Genomic DNA, 22,728 nt, shown 5'->3' with positions numbered 1-22,728 from the left:
TTTTGGGCATCTGAACTTGTGCCGAGTCCGTCGCAGAGGTGGAAAGTCGCTCGGGTCTCTGCTGTTCAAGAGCTTCCCCCGTTGGGGTAGGATGTTATAATCCGGTTGGGGGACCCTGAAGGCGGTCTCAGGGGGCGGAGGCTGGGAACCCTTCAAGTGCTTCCCCCATTGGAGTCCGGTGTTATAATCCGCTTGGTGGACACTGAATGGGCTTCGAGGCTGTGGCGGCTGGGAATCCTTCCACTGATTCCCCTGCTGCAGTCCGGGGTTATAATCATCTCGGGGGATTCTGAAGGGGTTCCCAGGCCATGGAGGCTGGGAAATCGCTGGTGCATTGTCAGAGGGTAAAGTCCGGGATGAGGCTCTCTGTCCTCTCTAAACACTACCACGTGAAGGGGCAGTGAAAGTACTCGGCAGTGGTGAGTCATGGTGAGCATCAGTCGAGCTGTATCCTTTGAGTATTTCTCTCTCTCCCGAGAACTGTGGACAAGTCCGGAAGGCAAAGCAGGGAAATCTCGAGTGACCATTGATCTCAGGAAACAACCAAAGCTCGAGAGGGGCTGTCCTCTAGTTTGCACGGGGCAATAGCGAGGTCTGCACGCGGCAGTCGCGAGGTCTGCACGGGGCAGTTGCGAGGTCTGCACGGGACAGTCTTGAGGTCTGCACGGGGCAGTTGCGAGGTCTGCACGGGGCAGTTGCGAGGTCTGAATGGGGCAGTCGCGAGGTCTGCACGGGGCAGTCGTGAGGTCTGCATGGGGCAGTTGTGAGGTCTGCACGGGGCAGTTGCGAGGTCTGCACGGGGCATTCGCGAGGTCTGCACGGGGCAGCCCTGAGGTCTGCACGTCCCAGCCAGGAGATGCCTCACTTGTCAGTTCTGCTTGTAGTAGCGGGCGATCATCCAAGCTTTCTGAATGAGGAGGAACCTGTCGACTGTCTTCCTTTGAGTCCGGAGTGCTACCTGTTTTGTGCACACTGTCAGGGGTCGTGACAAGTGACTCCTGAAGGAGCAACATGAATGGAAAGGGCAAAGGGCGCTTCGGAGACTGTGCTGTCAAGCGCCTCTTACACCAGCTTTGGTGCAGGGACGTGTGTTGGAGCCTCATAACTGAATGGGAAAGGCTGATCCAGACCCTCGCTCCTCAGAGACTGCAGGGACTAGAAAATCACTGGTGGTCTGTGTTAGGGAATGAATATGTGATAGGATGTGAATAGAGCACAGAATGCATGGGATTGATATTAGAATTCCATGTGACTTCCAGGTGTTACTGTGATGCTTCGGCCTTGATGTATCACTCACTAATTTTTTCATAAAGCTTTTAATATTCATTCTGTGATGATATTTTTGAAATATTGAATATGATAAACAATGGAAAGTATTTTCTCTAGTCACATATATTGAAATTCTAAATGTGTCTTGACATCATATGCAGTTGCCTGGACAGAAGTCCTGGGATGCTTTCAATACTGGTAAGTTGATTGAACACAAACAGTTTGTGTTACAAGCTTTGCTTGTAAATAATTCTTTTGGTGACCTCCAATTAGATTGTACAAATGCCTCCTGCCTTTTACATACATATCTACAATCACCTTTGCTTGGAGAAAGGAGTTAAGTGTTATGCCTTCTTTGAATGAAGAGGAAGATCTAAGGCTACACCCCTCAGAGAAAGAAGATATCAGGTACTGTAGGAAGAAATACACATCTAGGCAACAATAAATGTTCCAACCTAACCTGTGCTGTAAAATAATGTATGGAAAATAACACTCTTTTATTATTAGTATTATTCATCATTGTATTTGTTTTCATTTCAAATATTAACCCCTCTCCAGTTCCTGTTAATAAACTCCACGACCGCATACTCCTCCTCTGTGTCTCTAAGGGGGGGGGCTCCCCAAATCTCCCAATAATTCTTTCCTCATCCCTCTAGAATCACTCTTCTCTGAATCGCTCTTCTCTGGGACATCAAGCATCCAAAGGACCAAGTGCTTCCCCTTCCACTGATGTGAGATGGGGCCGTCCTCTGCTACATACGTAGGGTACCAGACCATGTATATTCTATGGTTGGTGGTTAGGTCCATGGGAGCCCTGAGGGGTCTGGGTAATGGACATTGTTGTTAATTACAGTCTCCTTCAGCTCCCTCAGCCCTTCCCCTACATCGTCCATTGGGATCTCTAGGCTCAGTTCAATGCTTGGCTGTGAATATCTGCATCTGTGTCAGTCAGCTGCTGGCAGAGCCTCTCAGAGGACAGCCACACCAGACTCCTGTTTGCAAGCACATCTCAGCATCGGCAACAGTGTCCGGTTTGGTGTCTGCAGATCTCCTGATGGCCTTGCCTTCAGCCTCTGCTCCATATTTACCCTGCATTTCAATAGACACGGATAACTCTAATTTAATAAGAGATGGGTGAGTGTCCCATCCTTACACTGTGGTCATGTCTATCTACTGCAGGGGGTGTCTTCAGGTCAATCTCACTGTTGTTGTGTGTGTTGGCCAATGTCATCACTGTTGGGTCCAGGGAACCTGTCGCATCCCTAGTATCTGGGACATTCTAGAGGTTACACCATCCTCCACTGTTCCTTCTTTCTATACTCATTCTCCTGGTCCTCTGTGCTTCTCTCCTGTCTCTTCCCACATCTGATCCTGCTCTCCTGTATTTCCATTTCACTCCCCTCTCCCACACAGAGTCCTTCCTCCATGTGCCTCCCGTGATAATTTTCTTCCCCCTTCTAATTGGGATTGAAGCCGCCCTCTTTGTCCTTTCTTGTTGAGCTGCAGAGTGTATGTGAGTTTATTGTGGATATTCTGAGCTCTTGGGCTAATTTCCACTTACAATTGAAAGCATTCTATGTGTGTTTATTTGTGTTTGTGTTACTTCACTCAGGATGATATTTTCTAGTTTCATCCATTTGTCTATGGTCTCCTTAAGGTCTCCTGTAATTCTTTAAGGGATTTTTGTGTTTCCTCTATAAGGGGTTCTATCTCTTTACATTTGTTGTCCTTTAATTCTTTGATGGAATTATTTATGTTCTTCTTAAAATCCTTTAACAACATCATGTTAAGTGATTTAAACTACAAACATTTCTTTTTCTTTTCTGTTGTGTTGAGGGTATCCTACCCTTGTGTTGGTGTGAGAACTGGGTTCTGATGATGTCATGTAACCTTGGTTTATATTGCTTAGGCTATTATACTTCCTTCTTGCCATCTCGTTATCTCTGGGATTAGCTGATTTTACTGTCTCTGATAATGGATTGATCCTCCTGTACGCCTATATGGACACTATCTCTCTCCTGAAGGATCTTGTGTACCAAGAGCTGTGGATCAGGTTCAGCGACAAGGAATAGATAGAAACCATAATTATCCTGTAACAGACTGCCCCTTTGTTACTGGGTTCTGAGGGCTCCAGGCAGTTCCCCCTGAAAAGTGATAGTCTATCCTGTGATCTTGAGTGTGTCAGCACTCCTGGAAGTCCAGCCATTTCCAGGTGGGACATGGGGAGAGAGAGATGATGTCCAGGTTCAGCTCTGTAAACACTGCTTTGTGTCCTCTTGGTTTTTAATCTTTCACTGAAACAGCTCACAAATGAAATTTGACTCCGTGACCAGTAAGCTCCTAGAAAAGATCATCTCTTTTTATTTTCAGAGATTGGACCACAGATGATTGGGACCTGGCTTTTTTTTACATGGGCGCTATCAATTAAAATTAGGTATCTTTTTCTTTCATGTCAAATGTATTCTTAGCTGAGATAATTGCTCAGTCAATAAAGCTTTGCTGTTGAATGTGAAATAGATTATCCTTGACAAATAAAAATGTTTAGACAATGTCATCTAGGTCATTGAATTGTAATATATTGAAGAACTCACATAAATACTTCATGATGGTTTATCCAATGCATGGAATGCATATTCATTAAAACGAAGAATAGTATAAAGTTTATTATTACAACATACTGAATCAGGAAATAAATACTAAGTCTCCATTAATATACCAGGCTCCATAATGATGGTATAGGTTAGGACTGAATAAAAAGTATTATGAGCTTTCTCTTATAAAAAATGCATTACGATATAAGAAAAAAGAAAGAAAGAAATGCATAAATCAGTGTGTAGCATTTGATTGTATGCAAATAACTGAAGAATCTATCTTAGAAATAAGATCATGGAGATTGTCCTAAGGAAATGACAGCTAAGTTAAATTAGATGAAAAATAATTGATCTATATTTCGGGCAATATTACTATAAATATATGGTCAATAAAAGGAAAAGAGCTTGACATATACAAAAAGTAAATATGAAAGTAGTTTGTATAGATTAAGTGATGGAAGAGAGGAGCAAATAAAGCTGAAGCTTACATATCACATATGGGCTTACAGAAACAATATGAGAGATGTAAATTTTATGGAAAATGTCTAAGAAATCATTGAATAGTTTTAAATAAGTTTGTTTAACTGTCTATGTACATACTCAGGGACTCTGGTTACTTATGTATTATGAAATGATACACAGAATGATTTGAAGGATGTTTTTGAAATCAATCTGGAAGTAGTGTCTGTGATGAAGAAAAAGATTCCTATTAGACAGCTATTTTGGAAATTTTTGTGTTTGGTAGTAGACTGATTATGGGGAGGGCCAGAAGAAAGAAAGACAATGTCTTGTTTTCAGCAAATGAAAATATGTTGGAGTTATTTACTGTGATCTGGAATATTTCATGATAACTGTATTTAGGAGAATTTTAAAAGAATATATTTTAGTTCGATTTATTGAAGATGCTTGAGAGAACCCCTAACTCACTTGAAATTCCTCTTTACTGTTCAAGGTTTGGTAATTTAAGCCATTACTCAGACCATGAATTAATAGCTGTTATATAACAAAAAATTTACTTTAATAGATGTATTTTTTCACATTACATCTAGAAGTTCTTATTTCATTAAGAGCAAAACTATGCTTATATTACATACTTGTTTAGTACATGCAGACATATAATTTGCCCATTTTCTTACTGCAAACATTTTGGATTGCAATTAGCATTTAATCCAACTTTATGGGAGCAGATACAGGAGTTTGATTAGAATGTAATAACTCCTGAATGTGAATTTCACAGAAAGAAGTGATTTGCTCATATTTTGTAAATATACAAACTCTAGAAGAGTAAAAATATTTAATAAATATCTAGCTCTTCTACGGATTCTCTTTAGTATTTTAGCGTGTTATGATATTCCTGCAAAAATTCCTTACCCAGATGATTTTAACTATAATATCCAGTACTATTAAACATATGCACATCATTTTACAACTATGAATCATATATGATTTCAGAAAATTTTCATCAAATGAGCCAGAAATTCTTCCTGACTTCAACACAACATGGCCATTGGGAACAGAATAAACCACAAATAAGGAAATGGAGAAAGTGGTTGACACACGCAAAATTCTTGGTTTTAAATTTAATAATCATGCTAGTTATGGTATGGAGCTTTGAAAATAGAGCCAATGACAGGATGAAAAACACTGACGAAGAGTATTTAAATTGAATTTTTACTAAATAAAAGAAAACAGTGGATCTGAAGGTAAGCAACATTTAACAAAATGACGCTGTTCTTCTGCCACTATTTATGCAGTGCTTTGTTTTTTGTTCCTATATATGTTCCAGAAACATCTCAATGATTCTCGTTAGTCTTAAATTAATGAACATGCAGTTCAACTGATTTAATATTCCACATTATCTTAATGTTCTTCTGCATCTATGGTTATAAAAATTATAGAGAATTATTTTGACTAGAATAAAATTTTATTGTTTCTTTATTATATGAGATAAGCAATTATTTACAGAGAATGGATACCTGATATTTTCTAAATAATCTCAATAGAGTTTTAAACTATATATATTAGATCAATCATTCATACCTTCTCCAAATGAAACTCCTTAAATGTTACTACACATATAGTATGTAAAGAGAGTGATATATAGAAATAAAAACATCACCTATGCAGCCACAATCATCTATTATCCCCATAATGAAAGTCAATACTAGGAAGAGAAGATGGTACAGACACACTGCAGGAAAGATCAGCATCTTTCAAAATGAAGATTGAGCTGGAAAGTGATTTGAACTAAGTATAGTTAAGAATAATGTAAATAAGTTTAATGTTATGAGAACTAGTTTACCTGTTAGGGTTGCCTTATCTTTTCTTAACTTGGGCAGTCACAATTTCTGCTCTGTGGAATGAGACAGTCTCCACCTTCTCAGCCCTCACATATTTCAATTTGTCACTTGGTCCTCAGGACATCCATATACCTGGCGATGAATTTTTCTTCTTGGAAATTTGAAATGTTCATATTTCCTGAATTCGGAGAGAGGGTTAAAAGCAAATGGGAAGTGAGTGACATACCATAACACTTCTGTATTATTATCAAAATGGGTTTTTTTGGGGGATGGGATACTTGAGGTGAAAGAAAGGAAAGGTGCTGCTTTACTTGAAATACGTTCTTACCTCATTCTGTGCCCCTGTAAAGGGCCCAGCCTTATCTGTCAGGACTGACAATGTTCCTGTCACTACTCCACTGCCTTTCTCATGCAGTTCTTAATTCTGGATCCTGCTTGTCACTCTAGGTTTCATCTTGACAAGATTCATCTCATTTCCCTGTGATCCTGCTCTGTAACATATGAAAGTTATTTTTCTTTTGTTTCATTTTCAAACATTTAAATGATTATATTAATTTTTGTTTAACCTGTTTTATGAAAGCCTTAGAGGAGAATTATTCATGGATGTCTGTTTTGATTGAACGAGAAAATAATGAAAAAAAACTCTTTTTAATTTTACAAGACATTTTCATTTCTAAGTATTTCTCTTACATAAACCCACCATGCTAGTTTATCTTCCTGTCTTGTCCTGAGTTCTTTCTTCCCATTGCTACTTGAATACTGCCTCTTAGGACTTACTGCAGAACTGTAAATTCTGGCATATACGAGGAAGGACTTGATTCTTCTACACTTTTCTAACCCTTTTATAGATGTATCTTCCTACTGTCTTGAGCTATTTGAATTAATTTGGATCACTGAACTCAATAGTATAGTACTATAGTGCTTGGGCCTTGAAAATATCTGTTATTATTGCCTTGTCATAGTTTTTCAGCCCAGAGTTGGACCTAGTTACATTTTGGAACTTTTGTCCAAGATGTTTGTGAACTTGGAAAAAACCTAGAAAGCAGCTATCAATACTTTCAAATGGTATTTTAATACATGAGGGCTATAAAAACCTTTAATAAATCATGGAAAAGCAGTCGGAGTTTCCTTTTTCTGTAAAGTACTTGAAAAACATGAAAGGAAGAAAGACCATGTCCCACTCACTTTTGTCTTCACATAGGGTGCTCAAATATGACTTTAGTTTTGGTGCCTTTTCTGGTTAGAACGTAAAGTTGTTAACGGTAGTTTGTGTTAATGGTTTGCTTCTATTAATATACCCTTTTGTTATTGATTTTGTTTTTTGTCTTCATCATTCCCATTAGGGAAATGGTTCCACACTTTTTATAGATAAAAAAGGTGGGTTCAGCCCAGCTATTATTGTCCTTGGAAAAAACCCACAATTTTGGGTAAAAAAGTTCACAATTATATAGTTGACCATGGTTTGAAATTCTTCCTTGACATCACTTTCTTGTAGCAACATAATTGTTTACTTCTACTTCAATTCATTTTATTGTCCACCCTATAATCCCATTATGTATCTGTGTGTAGGGGGAAAGTGATTCTTTAAATTTTCTCTGGTATGTGGTTTTATTGTTCCATAAATTATTTCCCACCACCACATGACCACAGCACACTACCTGGCATTATTGCATGCTTGGATCATTGGGGAAGGGTAATGTGAAATTCATCACTGTTCTTTGTTTCAGAGATTCTTATTTTTAATAAGTAATCCATCCTATTGAAATAGCTAATTAACTCTTGTATTCTCCTTCATGTATGCCTGCTGCTGGGAATAAATTGCATTTTTCCATTGATAAACAATAACAAAATCTCATAAAGGCATGAACATACATAAAGAGGGAAAAATATTCACAATTAAAAAATGCATTAAAATAGAGAAAAAATATAAGCAAAATGAGATCAAAAGTTATAATCAGAAGTTATGAAATTAAAAATTTGATTATAAAATTACAAATTTGTAAGGTTAGATAATACAAATATATATTCAAACAAAGAGGAAAACATTAAATGCAATGTATGCACAAAGAGTTTACTCAAAATGTAGTTTATAAACCAAGATTGGAATGGAGAACACACTCTTGCTACTGTAGAGGCAAAAATGGAAAAAAAAACTACCACTAGGTTTAACCCAGTCTTTATTGCATAGTGACAAACTATCAAGAAAGATGATTTTCAAAAATACCACATAAATAAATCATCAATAATTTAAACAAATACAAAAAATAATAAAATATAGAACAGCAAGCCTAGTCCATTGTGATCTGATAGGATGCATAGGATTACTTCAATATTCTGGTATCAATTGAGGCCTGTTATGTGAATGATTGTATGGTCAAATTGGGAGAAGTTACAATTACGTGCATAGGAAAAGGTATATTCTTCTGATTTAGGAATAAATGTTACCTAAATACCTGTTAAATCCATTTGGATTTTTTAAGTTATTAAAATAACTTCTGTTACTTTAACCATATCAGTTTAGTTTCAGTTTCCATAAATTGTCCGTTGATGAGAGTGCAGAATTGAAGTCTCCAACAATTTATTGTGTGTGGTGCAATATTTGCTTTGAGCTCTAGTTATGTTTCTTTTATGAATTTATGTGTCCTTGCATTTGAAACATAGTTGTTCAGTATTGAAAGTTCATCTTAGTATTATTTTTCCTTTGAAAAGTATGGTTCCCTTCCTTGTCATTTTTGATAACTTTTTGTTGAAAGTCAATGTTGTTCAATATTAGAAAGGCTACTCCAGCTTTTTTCTTGGGAACATTTGCTTAGAATTTTGCTCCATCCTTTTACCCTGAGATACTCTGTCTTTGTCTCTAAGGTGTATGTCCTGTATGCAGCAAAAACTTGGATCCTCTTTACGTATTCAGTCTCTTAGTTTATGTCTTTTTATTGGGGAATTGTGTACATTGATGATAAGAGATATTAAATGAAATGGACTGTTGGTTCCTGTTATTTTTGTTGGTAAAAATGTAAGTACAATTGTGTGGTTATCATTTTTTGGTTTGTTCAAAGATTAATTCCCTACTTTTTGCTAAGGTGTAGTATCCCTCCTTGTGTTGGAAGATTCCATATACTATCATTTTTAGGGTTGGATTTGTGGAAAGATATTGTGTACATTTGGCTTTGTAATGGAATGTCTTGGTTTCTCCATCCATGGTAATTGAAAATTTCACCAGATGTACTTGCCTGAAGATTCAGAAATGAATGCACATGCCTATGGCCACTTTGTCTTTGATAAAGGTGCTAAAACCATGAAATGAAAAAAGACAGAATTTTCAAGAAATTATGGTTCAACTGGATGTCAGCATATAGAAGAATTAATTATGTAAATAAACTCCCGAGGGTGGGACAAATAATCATCTTTTTAGATGGTGATAAAAATTAAAAAAAAACTAATATTTCTTCATGTTAGAAGTCTTGGAAAATATTAGGAATTCAACGCCCATACTTAAACATAGTAAAAGCAATATTACAAAAACAAAAGCAAAAACAAAACAAAACAAGAAAAAAAAACAAAAAACAAAACAAAACAAAACAAAAACACAAAAAACAGTTGCCATCATCAAACTTAATGGGGAGAAACCTGACGCAATACCACAAAAATCACGAACTAGAAAGGTTGCCTAATCTCTACTTACTCCATCAATATAGTACTGGAAGTCTTATCCACAAAAAATAGACAAAAACACGAGCAAAATGGAAAAATTTAGAAAGCAAATAGTTAAAATATCACGATTTTTAGATTATGTGATAGTATATTTGGTGACTCCAAACATTCCACCAGAATACTCCTTCAGTTGACAAAAAAAATTCAGCAAAGTGGCTGGATGTAAACTTTACTCAAACAAATCAGAAGCATTCTACTTCAAGCATAAACAGTTTGAGGGGAAATTAAGGAAATGACAGACTTCAAAATAGTCACAAATAATAAAAAATCCTCAGGTTGACTCTAAACAAGCAAGTGAAAGTTCTGTATGACAAGAACTTCAAGTCTCTGATGAAAAATATTGAAGAAGATCTCAGAAGATAGAATAGTTTCCCATGCTCATGAATGTGCACGGTTAATATTGTAAAATTGGCCATCTTGCCAAAAGCAATCAACAGATTCATGGAAATCACCATCAAAATTCCAAATCAATTCTTCAGAGTTAGAAAGAGCAATTTGAAAATTCAGTTGGCATAACGTGAACCCCATCATAGAGAAAACGTTCATCAACAATATAAGAACTTCTGATGAAATCATAATCAATGACTTCAAGTTGTATTACAGAACAATAATAATAAAAATTGAATGGGAATGGTAAAGAGACAGTCAGGTAGATCAAAGTAATATAATTGAAGGAACATAAATGAAGGCACACACCTATGGCCACCTGATATTTGACAATGAACCGAAACCATGCAATGGATCGACAACATTTTCCACAAACGGCTCTCATTCGACTGGAGGTACATGTAGAAGAATGGAAATCAAACATTTCTTATCACCCTGTACAAAGCTCAAGTCGAAGTGGATCAAGTATGTCCACAAGAAACATATAATCTTAAACTAATAGAAGAAAAACTGGGGAAATTTACTGAACAGAACACCAATGGCTTTGCTCCAAGATCGAGAATTGACAAATGGGACTTCATAAAGCTTTTGTAAGTCATAGGACACTGGAATTTGGAAAAAGGTAAAATCAATAGGGTAAGAAAAGATCTTTACCAATCTTCCATCTGATAGAGGGCTAAAATCAATCTATACAAAGACTCAAGGAGTTAGACTCCAGATTATCAAATAGTCCTTTCAAAAATGGTGAATAGAACTAAACAAAGAATTCTCTACTGAGGAATATCAACATCCTTAGCCATCAGGTACATGAAAATCAACAAATTCTGAGGTTACACAGCAGACCACTCAGAATGGCTAAGATAAGAAATTCACAACAGATTCTGACAAGGATGTGGAGTAAGACGAACTCTCCTCCACTGTTGGTCAGATTGCAAGCTGGTATAACCATTCTGGAAATCAGTCTGGAATTTTCTCACAAAGTTGTACATAGTACTACCTGAGGATACCACAATCCCATTTCTTTGATATATACCCAAAAAGATGCTCCAACATATAAGAAGGACACATGATGCTACAGGTTGAGAGCAACCTTTCTTTTTTATAATAGCCAGAAGCTGAAAAGAAACCAGATGTCCCTCAACATAGTAATGGATAAATGAAATACTTACACACGTGTGTTCTTCTAACCTATCAAAAACAATGTTTGCATAAAATTCTTAGGATAGACCAAACATTATCATTCTGTGTGAGGTAACCCAGTCACAAAAGAACACAAATGGTATACATTTATTGGTAGTGTGTGTCAGCCCAAAAGTGTGGAATACATAAGAAAGAATTCACAGGTCATGTGAAGCCCACACAGGAAGAAGACCAACATGCAGATGTGGCATTCCTTCTTAGAAGGGATAAAAAATATTCATGGGAGGAAATTCAAGGATAAAGAGATAAGCAGGGACTGAAGAAAGGGTCAACCAGAGACTACCCCATGTGTGGATCTATCCCATATGCAGTCACACAAACCAGTCACTATTGCTGATGCCAACAAGTCCTTGTTGACAGGAGTCAGATATGGATGTCTCTTGAGAGACTCTTGCAGAACCCTGCTGACACTGGTGAGGATGATTGTAGCTAAACATTGGATTGAACAAGGGGGTTCAATGAAGTTGTTAGAGAGTGTACTTAATGAGCTGAAGGGGTTTGCAAAACCCCAGGAAGAACAACAATATCAACCAACCAGACCCACCAGAAATTCGAGGGATTAACCCACCCACTAGTGAGTACAGATTGAGGGACCCATGACTCCAGCCACATACGTGGCAGAGGATTGCTCTAACATCATTGGAAGGAAAAGCCCTTAAGCTTGTGAAGGCTTGTATCCCCGATGTAGGGTAATGCCAGAGCATTGAGGTTGATGTTGATTGGTGGGAATTGGAACATCCTCACAGGAGACGGTCAGGGATGTTATGGAAGAAAAGAAAAGGAAATAACATTTGAAATGTAAATACATAAGATATTCAGGAAAAATTATTAAATAAAAGTGATATCTTGTCTCATTAAATTAATAATACAGTAATTACCATTTCCCATTTCTGATATTGATCCAAATATTAGAGTTTGGTACTATTTTCCTTAGGTCTCTTTTGCTGTCTATATAATATTTCCCTTGTTGTTATGACTTATATAAATAAAATGTATTTTACAATTTAAAGGAATATAGAATGAAAAATGTATTGTCATAATTGGTGACTTCCCTTTTTTAAAAGTTGGACAACTCCTTGAAGAAACTTTCATGGATAATATCAAAATTTGTTTATAGGAGTTTTTTTATTAAATTTTTTTGTTAATAGCCACAGAGAGGAAATGATTCTTATATTTATGCATTATGGTATTTGATTTCGGAAAATCTCAATGATCTTAGACTTTATAATAATGTACAGAAGTCATTTATTCTTAAAATTTGTTCACAGAAGGAAGTCATCAATGAATACATATATAAAATGTAGCACACATTTCTAATATAAATAGGGCAATTTAAATATATATATATATATATATATATATATATGACCAAAGATGAACAATCATGTTTAAAAGGAAGACATAACATTGAGTGTACCTACATTTGAAGTTGAGATGATTCATGCTTCCATGTATTTCTTTCTAGACACCTAATAACATAAAATTAGTGTTGGAAAAAGCTAAAACTGCAAATAGAAGGCTTACTTTAGTATACATATCTAAACAGTGCTTTGAAAAAATATACATAATATATTTTCATATATACATAAAGTATACATTATATATATATAGTTTATGTATAAAGTATATACAAAAATTCTCAGTGCCCATAAATTATCATTATCACTAAAGCCTTTCCCTGGTCATATTAGAGTTGAATTATCAAACACACACACACACACACACACACACACACACACACACACACACACACACACACAGTTACCTATAATTTAAACATATTAGCAAATAATATTCTTTCAGATAAAATTAATGAAAACGGATGAATTAAATATACAAAATAATGTTCTCCCAAAATTATACTTTCTAGCATATAAAATATTGCCTTATGTTAGGTGGTAAATCTACGCAAAGGAATACTACTCAGCTATCAAAAACAATGACTGTATTTATTTCATAGGGAAATGGAGGGAACTGGAAAATATCATCCTGAGTGAGGTAACACAACCACAGAAAAACACACATGTTATGCTCTCATTGATAAGTGGCTATTAGCCCAAATGCTTGAATTACCCTAGATGCCTAAAACAAATGAAAATCAAGATGGATGATCAAAATGTGAATGCTTCACTCCTTCTCTAAAAGGGGAATAAGAATACCCTTGGCAGGGAAGAGAGAGGCAAAGATTAAAAGAGAGACTGAAGGAACACCCATTCAGAGCCTGCCCCACATGCGGCCCATACATATACAGCCACCCAATTAGACAAGGTGGATGAAGCAAAGAAGTGCAGACTGACAGGAAGCGGATGTAGATCTCTCCTGAGAGACACAACCAGAATACAGGAAATACAGAGGCGAATGCCAGCAGCAAACCACTGAACTGAGAACAGGACCCTCATTCAAGGAATCAGAGAAAGAACTGGAAGAGCTTGAAGGGGCTCGAGACCCCTTATGAACAACAATGCCAAGCAACCAGAGCTTCCAGGGACTAAGCCACTACCTAAAGACTTTACATGGACTGACCCTGGACACTGACCTCATAGGTAGCAATGAATAGCCTAGTAAGAGCACCAGTGGAAGGGTAAGCCCTCATTCCTATTAAGACTGAACCCCCAGTGAACGTGATTGTTGGGGAGGGCGGTAATGGGGGGGAATATGTGGAGGTGAACACCCCCCCAAAAAAAAGAAATAAAAAAGAAATACATTTAAATGTAAATTCTATACTTAAAATTAAACAGATAATCTTCTAGATTTCTTTAAAAAATTAATGAACAATAAATTTACTTACCAAAAAAAAAAAAAAGAGAAAAAAGAAATATGGGCAACTGCATTCTAAACACAGGTATGCAATTGTATCTAAAACTAATGTACTTTTTGGATGCAGGGAAATAAAACTCTTTTCTTATACAAACTGATAGCCTCTATATTATTGGTGTGGGACAGTTAATGCTTAGCGTTATTTCGGTGGTTTTTTTTTTTTTTTTTTTTTTTTGGTGCTGGGACTGAACCCAGGGCCTTGCACTAGCTAGACAAGCGCTCTACCACTGATCCAAATCCCAAAACCCTATGCTTAGCCTTATCAATGTGGAGTGTTTATGGGTCTTTTTTAGTTTGTTGTTGCCACATACTTTTTCCCTCTGCCGATGAATTACTACAGGGTTATTTACCATTTCTGTCCTCTTGAGAATATCCCTTATTTTCAGAATGCGGTTTCCCATTTTTAGACTAAGATTGCTGAAGAGACATGGCTTCCTGGTGATTATGCTGTGTAAAGTTTCTCCTCTTGTATTGATGTGAATGATACATTTGCTCAGTAATAAATTCTAGGCGTGTATCTGTATTCTTTGAAAACGTGTTGAAAGGTGATCCAAGCCTATTTATATTTTAGAATATCCTTTGAAGATTCAGGTGTTAGTCTCATGTGATCAGCTTTACGTGTGACTTATTCTTTTTTCTTCACAATTTTTGTATTTTTTTTCTCTGTTCAGTTAGGCTTTGATAATGATGCTTTTGCAGACAACTTCTTCCTAGAAATTCTCATTTAAAGGGCACACAAGTTTAAACAGTCGGACCTCAGTTGCTGGCACCATTTTGCGACGGGATTGAGGAACATCTTGGACACGGGGACAAGCTGGCAGCCGTACAGCCACAGAGGCAGACTGCGAGGTTCATGGCCTGCCTGTCCCTGACTCCAGCCTGCTTCTCTATATCGTGGGAGCTCGGTGGACAGTGGCAGCCTCCTTTTTATTCTGTCAGGTACTTTGTTACGACAGTAAGGGAAATGATTAGTGCAATTAAGAGCAGTTCAACTAACTAGAAGCAGTTTTGAGAGCCAAGGGTACCGTTCTGGCTTTGTGCTGGGTGAGGAGTTGGTGAAGATCCTGTTGTCTCCTTCCAGAATTATGAGTTGACATCTTTACATGCAAATGTCTGTGTGCATCATTGATTGGCAGGCAGGGCCTTACCCACTGTGGCCGAGTGAGCTGATCCCATATGGACTGGAGTTGGCTCCCGCTCCATTGCTGTTGACTTCTGAGCCCATGAGAAGAATGGGAAGCAGAGGACGACACTATGTGACAAAAGAGGCAGGGATGGACCATGTGTCCATAAGCCAAAGGATGGTTGCATCCTGCAGAAACAAGGGGAGGGGCAGGGAGCGCTCTCTCTCTCTCTCTCTCTCTCTCTCTCTCTCTCTCTCTCTCTCTCTCTCTCTGTGTGTGTGTGTGTGTGTGTGTGTGTGTACAATTGCATGCGCATGCAAAACCCTACTGACACTTAGGTTCTAGACACTCACCTCCAAGAATGCTGAGAGAATGAGCATCTGTTGTGATATCCCCCACGTATGGGCATGTGTTGTAGCCACTTTAGTGCATCACACTGAATCCCTTGCTGCTCTCAATGTGGCCCAAGCCCAGTGGGGATGAAATGGGCACACAGACAGGGAGATGCTTGTCCTGATATAACCTCTGTAGATCCTGTCATAGCTCTCAGCTCTCTGGGTTGAGTGGTTGTATATCCCAGGGACCATTTGTAGTCAGGACCCTTTTCCTAAGCAAGTGCTATTCTTGATAGGATGAGCAGCCAACTTTTAGAGGGATGTCCACTGCTGGAGCCACTGCTGGAGCTTCTCCTGGGACAGTGGCACTGCATGTGTGGGACTATTCCTCTCTTAGTGCTAGACGCCAGGTAAATCCGCTCAGCCCCAGGACTGGTCAGTGCCGGTCTCCTTCCTCCCCTTCTGTTTATCACCATCTGAGAATTCAGGATGGGTCTCTATGTGCAGAGCTGTGAGAGCTGTTCTCTGCCAGGCGAGCCCCTCTTCTCTCCACTTCCCCCAGCTTCATGTCTCATTCATGCCAACACAGAGGAGACACGGCTGATGGAGTAGGACGTCCTTCTTAACTCCCCTGGGAGCTTGCCAGAGCTGCTTAGAGGGGCAGAACTTGTGGATTTCTGCCTGCAAAGGTAGGTCCACTCTGTGGAGATGGGAGGGGGCGACAGCCTGAGGGGTAGAACTGAGCCCAGCCTTCTGAGGGCTCCCTTGTGTTTCCTGTGCATCCTCATTGCACAGTGTTGTTTGCTCAACTCAGTTTTTGGTAGCATCACTCTGGGCCCTTTACTTCTGGTTTGAAATTTTGAGCTAATGCTAAAGTAACCTCTGGAAAGGGGTGGAGCTGAAAGATGTAGTTTCTTCTTGTAGAGAGCTGCAATAACATTCGCCACCACAAGATGGCGCTGGCTTCCACTGCGCCCCACGTGGAAGGCCGAGATAGTTTCGCCATTACAAGATGGTTCTGGCTCCGCCGCACCACCCGACTTCCTTTAAGGAAGTTAACTGTGTGTGCATGTGCAAGAGTGCCTTAGTGCCAGGTCTTTGCCTACTCCAGGGAGTTCCTAATGAGATCATGGGTAAGTAACCAATCAGGTGTGGATGTGCCGCGCTAGGGTGTATATAAACCGTACCATGCTGGCGTCCCAGGCGCCCTCTCTATTATTAATAAAGAATAAACTCTTTGACTCCAGAAAGATTCGTGTTTTCCCGCGTATTCTTGCTGGCGAGAGGTCGCGCGGGACATCTTCTGTTCAACTAAATCACAACTTTGTAAGCGGCGGGCGAGGTTGTTGCAAGTTTAGCTATTTTCCTCTCTGGGTTTCTTGTATCTTCTTCTTTGAGGCCGGGGAGTTGGGCAGGGATCCTGGCTGTTTCACACTGCACAACTTAGGTCTTAGGATGTGCTGCTGGGGAAACAACAGCCATTCTCTACAGCACTCCCTCCCTTAGCACGGGACCTTGGGAGACATTTGGTATCCAAAGGACAGCACTAGCAAGAACGTTCTTTGCTCTGGATTTAGTTACATTGACAAATGAATGTTGTTTCTGGACCTCTGGACATTTATTTATTCCTGGGTTGTGTTGGGAATCCATTGGAATTGAAGCATTCCCTTCTGGAGGGAAGAAGGAAAGTCAGAAGATTCAAGAAGCTTAAGAAACCTTTAAGGCTTAGGATTCTAGAAGGTTATGACACTCAGGTCCTGTTCCAAAAAGCAATAAGATGAGAACAATTGCCCCGGGATTCGGGGGTAGCCATGATGTAGGGGGCTTCTTGGGTGGGAGCTGCCTGCTAGTTGGGCTGAAAGATACAGGATGTAGCTATTTTGAGTGTCACCCATGCTGGTGTGGGTTTTCCACTGATAGAGTTGTCTGAGCCACTCGTCTGCTCCTGAATAGCCATGATAAGGTAGACCTGGCTGGAATCATTTACAGATTCTTTGGTTTCTTTCATCTTGTGACTATCTTCTTTCTTTCTTGACTTAGAACCTTCTGTTGGGTTACTAGGTGGGGGAAGGGAGCACATACAGGAAATGTACTACAGAGTCCAGCTTCACCTCTGCCTCTGGTCCTCTTGTTGACCCTGTGGGAAGCGTTAAGTTCCTCCTCCCTTTCTGTTCCCACTGCTAAACGTTGTAACCGCTGGGTCATCAGCACTCTTTCTTGTCCGTGGAATAAGGACAGAAGTGACTGTGTCATCTCCTAGGTAATGCAGACTGTCCTTCCTTCTCTTGAGCCTGCCCAGGTCACTGTGGCTTACAGTGATAGAAGAGACAGAAGCTGCAAGCACAGGCTCCTGGGAATCTGTGAGGCCTCAGTCCTCCCTGCTGCCCCATGGAGTCTATTCCAGTTTCTTTTCTGTGGCTGTGATAAAACACTTGGATGGAAAGTAGTGTAGGGGAGGAAAATGTTTTAAATTCAACTTTCAGGTCATGGAGGGGAGTCAGAGTAGGAACCACAACAAGGTCTTGAGGATGATGCCACCAATGGACTCTGCTTGAGGGCTTGCTTCAGCTCAACTCGCTTTCTTATACATCTCAGAATGAACTGCCTAGGGAATGGTGCTGCCCACGGTGGGCTTGGCCCTCCTAAGTCAGTCAACAATCAAGGCAATTCGTCATAGGCCTGTCCACAGACCAACACAATAACACAATAAGACATTTGCTAAGCCCCCCTCACGTGTGTGTGTGTGTGTCTGTCTGTCTGTCTGTCTTTCTCTCTCTTCAAGTGATGCTGAGGTGATCAGAGGTTATAGTTAACCAGTTTACGCTAGCTGCAGCATGCATCTTGCTTTCTTGACTCTGTAGATTCATAAACCATGCAGAGATGTGCGCCATGGTGAATCATATCCGAGTCTCACCAGGAACTGATTTAGATGAGATTTTTGATTCAGGAGTGAGTCTGCACTCTGAAGAACTTGGCTATGAAAATGACAAGCGTTTTGGATGCCAGAGGGTAGAATTGGATTGAGTTGTGTTCTCTTTAGAAAGATACGCTGACATCTGTGATGTCAATGACATGGCGGGTTCCATGGGGAGGATGAGGAGACAAATTACTCTCTAGAAAGAACTTTATGAGGAAAAGGTCAGCACCACAGACAGCCATCACAGCCATGATCAGGCACTGAAGCAGCAGTGAAAAACCTCTGGCTCTGATGGGGAACTTCCTCAGGAGAGATGGTCCCAAAGGGAGCTGTTTTGTCCTCACTCTTTCGCTTCAGTGTCTCAGCATGGGCAGCAACAGCATTTGTTCTGGGAAAAGCGAGGTCTGACAGAGTCCCTGAAGTGGCCCTCCTGGATCTTCAACCCTCTGGAAGACCAGTCTTGCAGCTGGTCCTAGTTGGGCTCTGCTCCCTGCTGGGGACAGAGTCTACTCAATGAGGCCAAGACGTGGGATCTAATCCCCCATCAATTGTTTTAGACGTGTTTTCTTTTTCTCATGCATCGCTTTAGAACAGGCCTGTTTATCAAGGACCACTGGTCCATGTAATTCATCAGCTAAGGAAATGCTCAAATAGCTTTCTTACAGACTAGCAGGATTTCAAAAGGCGGTTATTTAATTACAGGCTACTAGTGAGAGGGACAGATAAGCCTAATAGAGCATTTTATTTAGTGGGGTATGACACCTGAGCACAGCAGATTTGTGTGTGTCTCTGTGTGTGTGTGTGTGGGGGGGGGGGGGGTGACAGCAGTAACACTGTCATTTTCTCCCTGTCTACTCTTCAGGTTTGATGCTAAGTTGGAAATTTTAATGTGACTTCAACCTCTCCCCTACACCTTTGCATCCTTCTCTCCTTTTCTCCATCCTCCAGGGAGGGACACCAGCTTTCAGTTCACAAGGTAAGAAAGCCCAAGTCTTGAAGATGCAGGCAGTTCTCTCTGTACCTCACGGGCTGCAATCAGAACATGTCCACCTCTGAATTAGTTCTCCTGATAATAGAGACACTCTGTTCTGGATGTAAGCACAGAGGCATGTGGGGTTGGAACCGTTTCTGTGAGAGAATATCCCTTCAGACAGTGAGAAACACACACAGCAGAAGGCAGGGCATGAAGGTTGCGATAGACCATATCCTGATGGGGACTGGGAAGATTGCTCAGTGGGCAAGAGCCTTTGCTCTCCAAGCCCAAAGAGTTCAAATTCTCTCTACACCTTTGTAAAATTCCAGGCATGGCTAATCATGTCTGAAACATTGTAGGGTGGAGGCAGGTGGATTGCCACGAACATCCTGGCCAGATACACAAGTCAAAATGGTGGGCTGTGGTTCACTGAGAGACGGAGAGTAGTGAGGAAGAGAATGCACATTCTACTCATCTCTGTACGTATATACACACGTATATGCCCTCGCACTTGGGAACAGGCACTCAACTCATAAACACACATGAATCCCCTAACCACACCCCTGTTGAACCCTAAGTTCAGCCGATCTCTAACCTATGTGACTGAGTATTCTAGCAACACGAAATTTTACATTCTCCTTGTCTTGTAAACCCCATTTTCTGTTCAGTTTACAAACACAGGAAGCTAAACTTATGATTTCCCAGGCTCGGGATGGTGTATCATAGCTTTTGTTCTTTCTGGAACAGCATCTGTCTATCAACAGAGGGACTTCAACAGAGGGGCTTTCCAACTTACCCTGAGTAGCATGGAGCCATTTGAGGGTTTTAACCGGCTGACTGGTGTGCTCATTTTTCCTTTTGAGAAGTAGATTGGACAGAATGTACACCATCACTCGGTTACCGGATGAACAACATCAAAGCCTGGGAACAGTGAACTGATTGTCACTGGGCATTTGTGTATGTGGAGTATGTTAAGGCTGTGGATCTGAGAGAGAAAGAGAGAGAGAGAGAGAGAGAGAGAGAGAGAGAGAGAGAGAGAGAGAGAGAGAGAGAGAGAGACAGAGACAGAGACAGAGAGAGACAGAGACAGAGAGAGACAGAGAGAGAGAGAGAGAATGAGCTTGATCTTAAAATATCTGTTCAATGTGTAATGTGATCAGAATACTACAACTCATACTTCAAATCCAGTCTCCATTTGTCAAGCATACTGGATAAATCTCAAAAAGAAAGGTAAAGGGGAGTTGGGACAGAAAGTTCTTGAAGGATAAGGAGAGGGTCTAGCCGTTAATCACTCGCTCCCCAGAAACTTACATAGATGCCACTTGGATGTGGAGACCATCCTATAATTCCACCTTGGAAGGCAGAGGCAGGATGCCCAGAGCACGCTGTCTGGAAAGATGACCCACACCAAAAGGAGCTTTGCCTGTGAGTGAGAGTTGCCTCCACAGTGAACAAGTCAGACAAGACCTGCAGGATATTACGTGAATGTACCTTGTCCTTCCACATGTGTGTGAATGCACATGTGTTAACTGGGTGACTAATTATTTCTCTACTCTATCTCTCTCTCTCTCTCTCTCTCTCTCTCTCTCTCTCTCTCTCTTTCTCTCTCTGTCTCTCTGTCACACACACACAGAGTCTCTCTTACACACCACACACGCGCACACACAAACACACACACACACACACTGAGCAAAAATTTTAAGTTCTGGAAGAGGGATGCCCAGACTGGATGGTTAAAATCAGAAATAACAAATGGTGTTGGAACTCGCTGTGAAGGAAGAGGGGGACCAGAGGGAGAGTTGTGAGTGTGGTTGTCTGCTTGTTCCAAAGTGTAAGGCCATATAAACCCAGTGCCACCTCCTCCAGGATCTCAAAGCCACAGCTCTAGCTGAGGTATAGTTAGTCAGTGATGTCGGCTGTGTGTGTGTGTGTGTGTGTGTGTGTGTGTGGTCACTTTGGGGGGTGAATGTGACCACAAGCCCATGCTCATCAGTTTGTGATCCTCCAAGTGCTTTGGGCCCCATCTTAAGTCATCAGAGCTCTCAGTACCTGAGGTTAACTGACTTCCAGAAAGCATCTTAGTAGGGCTGACTAATGTTTCATTACATCACAAGGACATTTTCTACTGTAGATAAAATAAACACATATACTTTAAAATGGACAGAGACTTGATAAATGGAAGTGGAAGAAATATCACCTCCGACTTTGCATTAAAAAACACATTTATTTAGAAATCTCTAGGTTAGTTGAAGTTTTCCATATAACCTACACATGATTTCCATATATTAGCATCTTACATAATCATATGAAAATAATTAGGAGAAATTAACTTTTGGAAAAAAAAGTACTTTTTTTTTTCGTTTCCAACTCCCGCTCCCACAATGACAACTCTGAAACTAATTATTTATTAACAAATTCCTAAGTCACAAACTTTGGCTCATTCCCGGACTAACTTATTTAACCCATTCAAACTATTCTGTGTCTTCTACATGGTTATTTACTGCGCTTTCTTCCCCTTTCTTAGCATCTTCCTCAACATCTACTTTAGCATCTGCTGCAGCGTCCCTCCCTGGGTCTCCTTCTATACACTATGTCCCAGAATCCTCTCTTCCTGCCAGTGTCCCGCCTTCTATTTCCTGCCTCAGCTCATAGGTCATAGACTTTTTTATTGACAGGTGATGCTTAGAAGAGATTCTCTCTATAAACCTCGGTGCATTAACATCAACTAAATGACTCATTTTAAGTTCTCATTTTTACTTTTGTTCATGGGTCTTTTTGTGTATGTCATGTGGCTGCAGAACCTGCAAAGGCCAGAAGAGGGAGGCAGATCTCCATAGCCAGAGTCAGTTGTGAGGATGCTAAGGGTTCTGAGTAGCTGAGCCATCTCTCCAGCCCCTAAATGACACAATTTTGTCACAGCAAGGGGAAAGCTGGACACTACTACTCCTGTGCCTTTCACACTGTAGATTCCAATCCACACTGTATTTAGAAGCTAAATGTCCTGTAAATGTATTAAAGTTTTTTTATTCCCACTTCGGGGTGTACCTATCCCTGGGTTTCCCCTAGACTTTGAAGGTTGTAAAGGTACGAATGGCCAGTTTTCC

Source organism: Rattus norvegicus, chromosome 11 (assembly GCF_021556685.1).
Source record: "Rattus norvegicus strain SHRSP/BbbUtx chromosome 11, alternate assembly SHRSP_T2T, whole genome shotgun sequence".
In the NCBI taxonomy this organism is placed as follows: domain Eukaryota; kingdom Metazoa; phylum Chordata; class Mammalia; order Rodentia; family Muridae; genus Rattus; species Rattus norvegicus.
Note: the sequence above shows the minus strand (reverse complement) of the source record.